The sequence below is a fragment of the Lygodium microphyllum genome, chromosome 23, assembly GCF_053477565.2.
Source record: "Lygodium microphyllum isolate KBCC chromosome 23, Lygodium_microphyllum_v1.1.10, whole genome shotgun sequence".
Classification (NCBI taxonomy): domain Eukaryota; kingdom Viridiplantae; phylum Streptophyta; class Polypodiopsida; order Schizaeales; family Lygodiaceae; genus Lygodium; species Lygodium microphyllum.
In genome coordinates, this window is record NC_141157.1 from 10,001 (window position 1) to 17,500 (window position 7,500).

Genomic DNA, 7,500 nt, shown 5'->3' on the forward strand with positions numbered 1-7,500 from the left:
CTCAACACACACCACACCACACCACCCCTCCCCCCCCTCCAAAATTCGCCCCCCCCCCCCCCCCCTCAACACACACCACCCCACCCCCCCCCTCAACACACACCACACCACCCCTCCCCTCAACACACACCACACCACCCCTCCCCTTCCCCCCCTCGAAATTTCGCCCCCCCCTCAACACACACCACCCCACCCCTCCCCCCCCCCACACCACCCCACCCCTCCCCCCCCCCCCCCCCCGCCCCAAAAAATTCGCCCCCCCCCCCCCAACACACACCACTCCACCCCCCCCCCCCCAAAAAAATTCGACCACCCCCCTCAACACACACCACACCACCCCTCCCCCCCCCCAAAAATTCAGCCCCCCCCCCCCCTCAATACACACCTCCCCACCCTTCCCCCCCCCCCCCCCGCCCCCAACACACACCACCCCTCCCCCCCCCCCCGAAAATTCGCCCCCCCCCCCCTCAATACACACCTCCCCAACCTTCCCCCCCCCCCCTCAACACACACCACACCACACCACACCACCCCTCCCCTTCCCCCCCTCCAAATTTCGCCCCCCCCTCAACACACACCACCCCACCCCTCCCCCCCCCCTCCAAATTTCGCCCCTTCTCCCCCCCAAAAATTCGCCCCCCCCCCCAACACACACCACACCACACCACCCCTCCCCCCCCCCCCACCCCCCTCAACACACACCACCCCACCCCCCCCCCCCCAACACACACCACACCACCCCTCCCCCCCCCTCAAAAATTCCCCCCCCCCCCCTCAACACACAAAACACCACCCCTCCCCCCCCTCCAAATTTTGCCCCCCCCCCAAAAAATTGGCCCCCCCCTCAACACACACCACACCACACCACCCCTCCCCCCCCCTCCAAAATTCGCCCCCCACCCCCCTCAACACACACCACCCCACACCTCCCCTCCCCCCCCAAAAATTTCTCCCCCCCCCCCCCCCAAAAATTCCCCCCCCCCCCAACACACACCACCACATCCCCCCCCTCAACACACACCACACCACCCCTCCCCCCCCCTCAAAAATCCCCCCCCCCCCCCCTCAACACACAAAACACCACCCCTCCCCCCCCCCCTCAAAAATCCCTCCCCCCCAACACACACCACACCACACCACCCCTCCCCCCCCCCCTCCAAATTTTGCCCCCCCCCCCAAAAAATTGGCCCCCCCCTCAACACACACCCACCACACCACCCCTCCCCCCCCCTCCAAAATTCGCCCCCCCCCCCCCCCCCCCCCCTTCAAAAATCCCCCCCCCCCCTCAAAAATCCCCCCCCCCTCAACACACACCACACCACACCACACCAACCCTCCCCTTCCCCCCTCCAAATTTCGCCTTCCCCTCAACACACACCACCCCACCCCTCCCCCCCCCCCCCAAAAATTCGCCCCCCCCCGGTCCAAATTTCGCCCCTTCCCCCCCAAAAATTCGCCCCCCCCCCCTCAACACACACCACACCACACCACGCCTCCCCCCCCCCTCAAAAATTCCCCCCCCCCCCCCCTCAACACACACCACACCACACCACGTCTCCCCCCCCCCTCAAAAATCCCCCCCCCCCCCCCTCAACACACACCACACCACCCCTCCCCTTCCCCCCCTCCAAATTTCGCCCCCCCCTCAACACACACCACACCACCCCTCCCCCCCCCCCCCGCCCCCAAAAAATTCGCCCCCCCCCCCCCAAAAATTCGGCCACCCCCCTCAACACACACCACACCACACACCCCCTCCCCCCCTCCAAAATTTGCCCCCCCCCCCCCCCCCCCCAAAAAAAATTCGCGCCCCCCCCCTCAATACACACCTCCCCACCCCCCCCTCAACAAACACCACACCACCCCTCCCCCCCCCTCAAAAATCCCCCCCCCCTCAACACACACCACACCACACCACCCCTCCCCCCCCCCCCCAAAAATTCCCCCCCCCCCCTCAACACACACCACCCCACCCACCCCCCCTCAAAAATTCCCCGCCCCCCCCTCAACACACACCACACCACCCCTCCCCCCCCCCCCTCAAAAATAACCTCCCCCCTCAACACACACCACACCACACCACACCACCCCTCCCCCCCCCCCTCAAAAATCCCCCCCCCCTCAACACACACCACACCACACCACCCCTCCCCCCCCCCCTCCAAATTTTGCCCCCCCCCCCCCCCTCAACACACACCACACCACACCACCCCTCCCCCCCCCCTCAACACACACCACACCACACCACCCCTCCCCCCCCCCCTCAAAAATCCCCCCCCCCCCCCCAACACACACCACACCACCCCTCCCCTTCCCCCCCTCGAAATTTCGCCCCCCCCTCAACACACACCACCCCACCCCTCCCCCCCCCGCCCCAAAAATTCACCCCCCCTCCAAATTTTGCCCCTTCCCCCCCCCTCAACACACACCACACCACACCACCGCTCCCCCCCCCCCCCCCCCCTCCAAAATTCGCCCCCCCCCCCCAAAAATTTCCCACCCCTCCCCCCTCAACACACACCACCCCACCCCCCCCCCAACACACACCACACCACCCCTCCCCCCCCCTCAACACACACCACACCACCCCTCCCCTTCCCCCCCACCAAATTCCGCCCCCCCCTCAACACACACCACCCCACCCCTCCCCCCCCCCCCCCCCCCCCGCCCCCAAAAAATTCGCCCCCCCCCCCCCCCCCCCCCAACACACACCACTCCACCCCCCCCCCCAAAAAATTTCGGCCACCCCCCTCAACACACACCACACCACACCATACCACCCCTCCCCTTCCCCCCCTCCAAATTTCGCCTTCCCCTCAACACACACCACCCCACCCCTCCCCCCCCCCCCCAAAAATTCGCCCCCCCGTCCAAATTTCGCCCCTTCCCCCCCCAAAAATTCGCCCCCCCCCCTTCAACACACACCACGCCACACCACCCCTCCCCACCCCCGCCCCCCCCTCAACACACACCACCCCACACCACCCCTCCCCCCCCCCCCCCCTCAACACACACCACACCACCCCTCCCCCCCCCTCAAGAATCCCCCCCCCCCCCCCCCTCAACACACACCACTCCACCCCTCCCCTTCCCCCCCTCCAAATTTCGTCCCCCCCCCATTAACACACACCACCCCACCCCTCCCCCGCCCCCGCCCCCAAAAAATTCGCCCCCCCCCCCCCAACACACACCACCCCACCCCCCCCCCCCCCAAAAATTCGGCCACCCCCCTCAACACACACCACACCACACCACCCCTCCCCCCCCCTCCAAAATTTGCCCCCCCACCCCCCGGCCCCAACACACACCACCCCTCCCCCCCCCCCAAAAAATTCGCGCCCCCCCCCCTCAATACACACCTCCCCACCCTTTCCCCCCCCCCCCCCCTCAACACACACCACACCACCCCTCCCCCCCCCTCTCAAAAATCCCCCCCCCCCCCCTCAACACACACCACACCACACCACCCCTCCCCTTCCCCCCCTCCAAATTTCGCCCACCCCTCAACACACACCACCCCACCCCTCCCCCCCCCCCCCCTCAACACACACCACCCCACACCACACCACCCCTCCCCCCCCCCCCCCCCCCCGAAAAATCCCCCCCCCGCCCTCAACACACACCACCCCACCCATCCCCCCTCAACACACACCACCCCACCCCCCGCCCTCAACACACACCACCCCACCCATCCCCCCTCAACACACACCACCCCACCCCCCGCCCCCCCCCCCCCTCAACACACAAAACACCACCCCTCCCCCCCCCCCCCTCCACGTCGCGTCATGGAGGGCGTCATGGAGGGTGGGTGGGTGTGTTAAGGGGAGGGAAGCACGTCGCGTCGTGTCAGGCCATGGGGCGCGGGGGGGGGGGGGGGGGGGGGGGGGGGGGGGCATTGCGTTGGGTGGGTGTGTGTGTTAAGGGGAGGGTGGCACATCGCATCGTGTCGTGTCATGGGGGGGCGGGGAGGGGGGGGATCCCATGGGGGGGGATGTCATGGGGGGGGGGGGCGCGTCGCATCGTGTCATGTCATGGGGGGGGGGGGGCGCATCGCATCATGTCGTGTCGTGGGTGGGGGGGCTGGGGTGGGGATGTCATGGGGGGGGGGGGGGGGGAGGGGGGGCGCGGCACGTCGCGACATGGTGTGGTGTGTGTTGAGGGGGGAAGGGGGGGGCGCGTCGTGTCGTGTCGTGTCATGGCGGGGCGCGTCGCGTCGCGTCGTGTCATGGGGGCTGGGGGGGATGTCATGGGGGGGCCGAATTTTTGAGGGGGGGAGGGGGGGGGGTGGTGTGTGTTGAGGGGGGAGGCGAATTTTTGAGGGGGGGACGTCATGGGGGGGGCGCATCGCGTCGTGTCGTGTCATGGGGGGTGGGGGGATGTCATGGGGGGGGGAGGGGGGTTGTCATGTTATGTTGGGGAGGGGGCGCGTCGCGTCATGTCGGGGCATGGTGGGGGGAGGGGGGCATCGCGACACCCCGCGTCACCCCCCACGACACGGCACACCCCCCCACCCCACCCCACCGCACCCCCCTACGACGCGGCGCCTCCCCCCCACCCCACCTCGAAAAACCCCGCTCCATCCACAGCACCCCACCACTCCTCCAAAAACCAGGCTCGACCCACCGTGCCCCGCCTCACTCCCCCACGACACGGCGCACCCTCCACCCCACCGCACCCCCCCACGATGCCCCCCGCACCCCACCTCCAGAAACCCCGCTCCCTCCACACCACCCCACCACGCCTCCGAAAACCACGCTCGACCCACCCCACCTCGCGCGAGCCCCCCCACGACACGGCACACCCCCCACACCCCACCGCACCCCCCCACGACACGGCGCACCTCCCCACCCCCCCTCACCCCACGTCGAAAAACCCCGCTCGACCCACCCAACCCCGCGTCACTCCCCCATGACACGGCACACCCCCCCACCCCACCGCACCCCCCCACGACGCCCCCCCCCCCCCCCCCGCACCCCACCTCGAAAAACCCCGCTCCCTCCACGCCACACCACAAATGCCTCCGAAAACCCCGCTCGACCCACCCCACCCCGCGTCACCCCCCCACGACATGGCGCACCCCCCACCCCACCGCACCCCCCAACGACGCCGCCCCGCACCCCACCTCGAAAAACCCCGCTCCCTCCATACCACCCCACCACGCCTCCGAAAACCCCGCTCGACCCACCCCACCTCGCGTCAGTCCCCCACGACACGGCACACCCCCCACACCGCACCTCCGAAAACCCCGCTCGACCCACCCCACCTCGCGTCAGCCCCCCACGACACGGCACACCCCCCACACCCCACCGCACCCCCCCACGACGCGGCGCATATCCCCCCCCCCCCCGCACCCCACCTCGAAAAACCCCACTCGACCCACCCAACCCCGCGTCACTCCCCCAGGACACGGCGCACCCCCCCACGACGCGGAGCATATCCCCCCCCCCCCCCCCCCCCCGCACCCCACCTCGAAAAACCCCGCTCGACCCACCCCACCCCGCGTCACCCCCCCACGACACGGCGCACCCCCCCACCCCACCGCACCCCCCCACGACGCCCCCCCCCGCACCCCACCTCGAAAAACCCCGCTCCCTCCACGCCTTACCACCACGCCTCCGAAAACCCCGCTCGACCCACCCCACCCCGCGTCTCCCCCCCACGACACGGCGCACCCCCCCACGACGCCCCCCCTCGCACCCCACCTCGAAAAACCCCGCTCCCTCCACGCCTTACCACCACGCCTCCGAAAACCCCGCTCGACCCACCCCACCCCGCGTCTCCCCCCCACGACACGGCGCACCCCCCCACGACGCCCCCCCCCCCCCCCGCACCCCACCTCGAAAAACCCCGCTCCCTCCACACCACCCCGCCACGCCTCCAAAAAACCGCGCTCGACCCACCCCACCCCGCGTCACGGCGCACCCCCCACCCCACCGCACCCCCCCACGACGCCCCCCCCCCCCACCCCACCTCGAAAAACCGCGCTCCATCCACAGCACCCCACCTCTCCTCCAAAAACCCCGCTCGACCCACCCCACCCCGCGTCACCCCCCCACGACACGGCGCACCCCCCCACCCCACCGCACCCCCCCACGACGCCCCCCCGCACCCCACCTCGAAAAACCGCGCTCCCTCCACAGCACCCCCCCCTCCTCCAAAAACCCCGCTCGACCACCCCCACCCCGCGTCACCCCCCACGACGCCCCCCCGCACCCCACCTCGAAAAACCCCGCTCCCTCCACCCTAAACCCCACCTCTCCTCCAAAAACCCCGCTTGACCACCCCAACCCCGCGTCACTCCCCCATGACACGGCGCACCCCCCCACGAGGCCCCCCCCCGCACCCCACCTCGAAAAACCCCGCTCCCTCCACACCACCCCGCCACGCCTCCAAAAAACCGCGCTCGACCCACCCCACCCCGCGTCACGGCGCACCCCCCACCCCGCCGCACCCCCCCACGACGCCCCCCCCCCCACCCCACCTCGAAAAACCGCGCTCCATCCACAGCACCCCACCTCTCCTCCAAAAACCCCGCTCGACCCACCCCACCCCGCGTCACCCCCCCACGACACGGCGCACCCCCCCACCCCACCGCACCCCCCCACGACGCCCCCCCCGCACCCCACCTCGAAAAACCCCGCTGCCTCCACGCCACACCACCACGCCTCCGAAACCCCGCTCGACCCGCGTCACCCCCCCACGACACGGCGCACCCCCCCACGACGCCCCCCCGCACCCCACCTCGAAAAACCCCGCTCCCTCCACAGCACCCCGCCACGACTCCGAAAACCCCGCTCGACCCACCCCACCCCGCGTCACCCGCCACGACACGGCGCACCCCCCCACAACGCCCCCCCCCGCACCCACCTCGAAAAACCCCGCTCCCTCCACGCCTCCGAAAACCCCGCTCGACCCACCCCACCCCGCGTCACCCCCCCCACGACACGGCGCACCCCCGCACCCCACCTCGAAAAACCCCGCTCCCTCCACAGCACCCCGCCACGCCTCCGAAAACCCCGCTCGACCCACCCCACCCCGCGTCACCCCCCACGACACGGCGCACCCCCCCACCCCACCGCACCCCCCCACGACGCCCCCCCCGCACCCCACCTCGAAAAACCCCGCTCCCTCCACGCCTCCGAAAACCCCGCTCGACCCACCCCACCCCGCGTCACCCCCCACGACACGGCGCACCCCCCCACCCCACCGCACCCCCCCACGACGCCCCCCCCGCACCCCACCTCGAAAAACCCCGCTCCCTCCACGCCTCCGAAAACCCCGCTCGACCCACCCCACCCCGCGTCACCCCCCACGACACGGCGCACCCCCCCACCCCACCGCACCCCCCCACGACGCCCCCCCCGCACCCCACCTCGAAAAACCCCGCTCCCTCCACGCCTCCGAAAACCCCGCTCGACCCACCCCACCCCGCGTCACCCCCCCACGACGCCCCCGCGCACCCCACCTCGGAAAACCCGCTGCATCCACACCACCCCACCC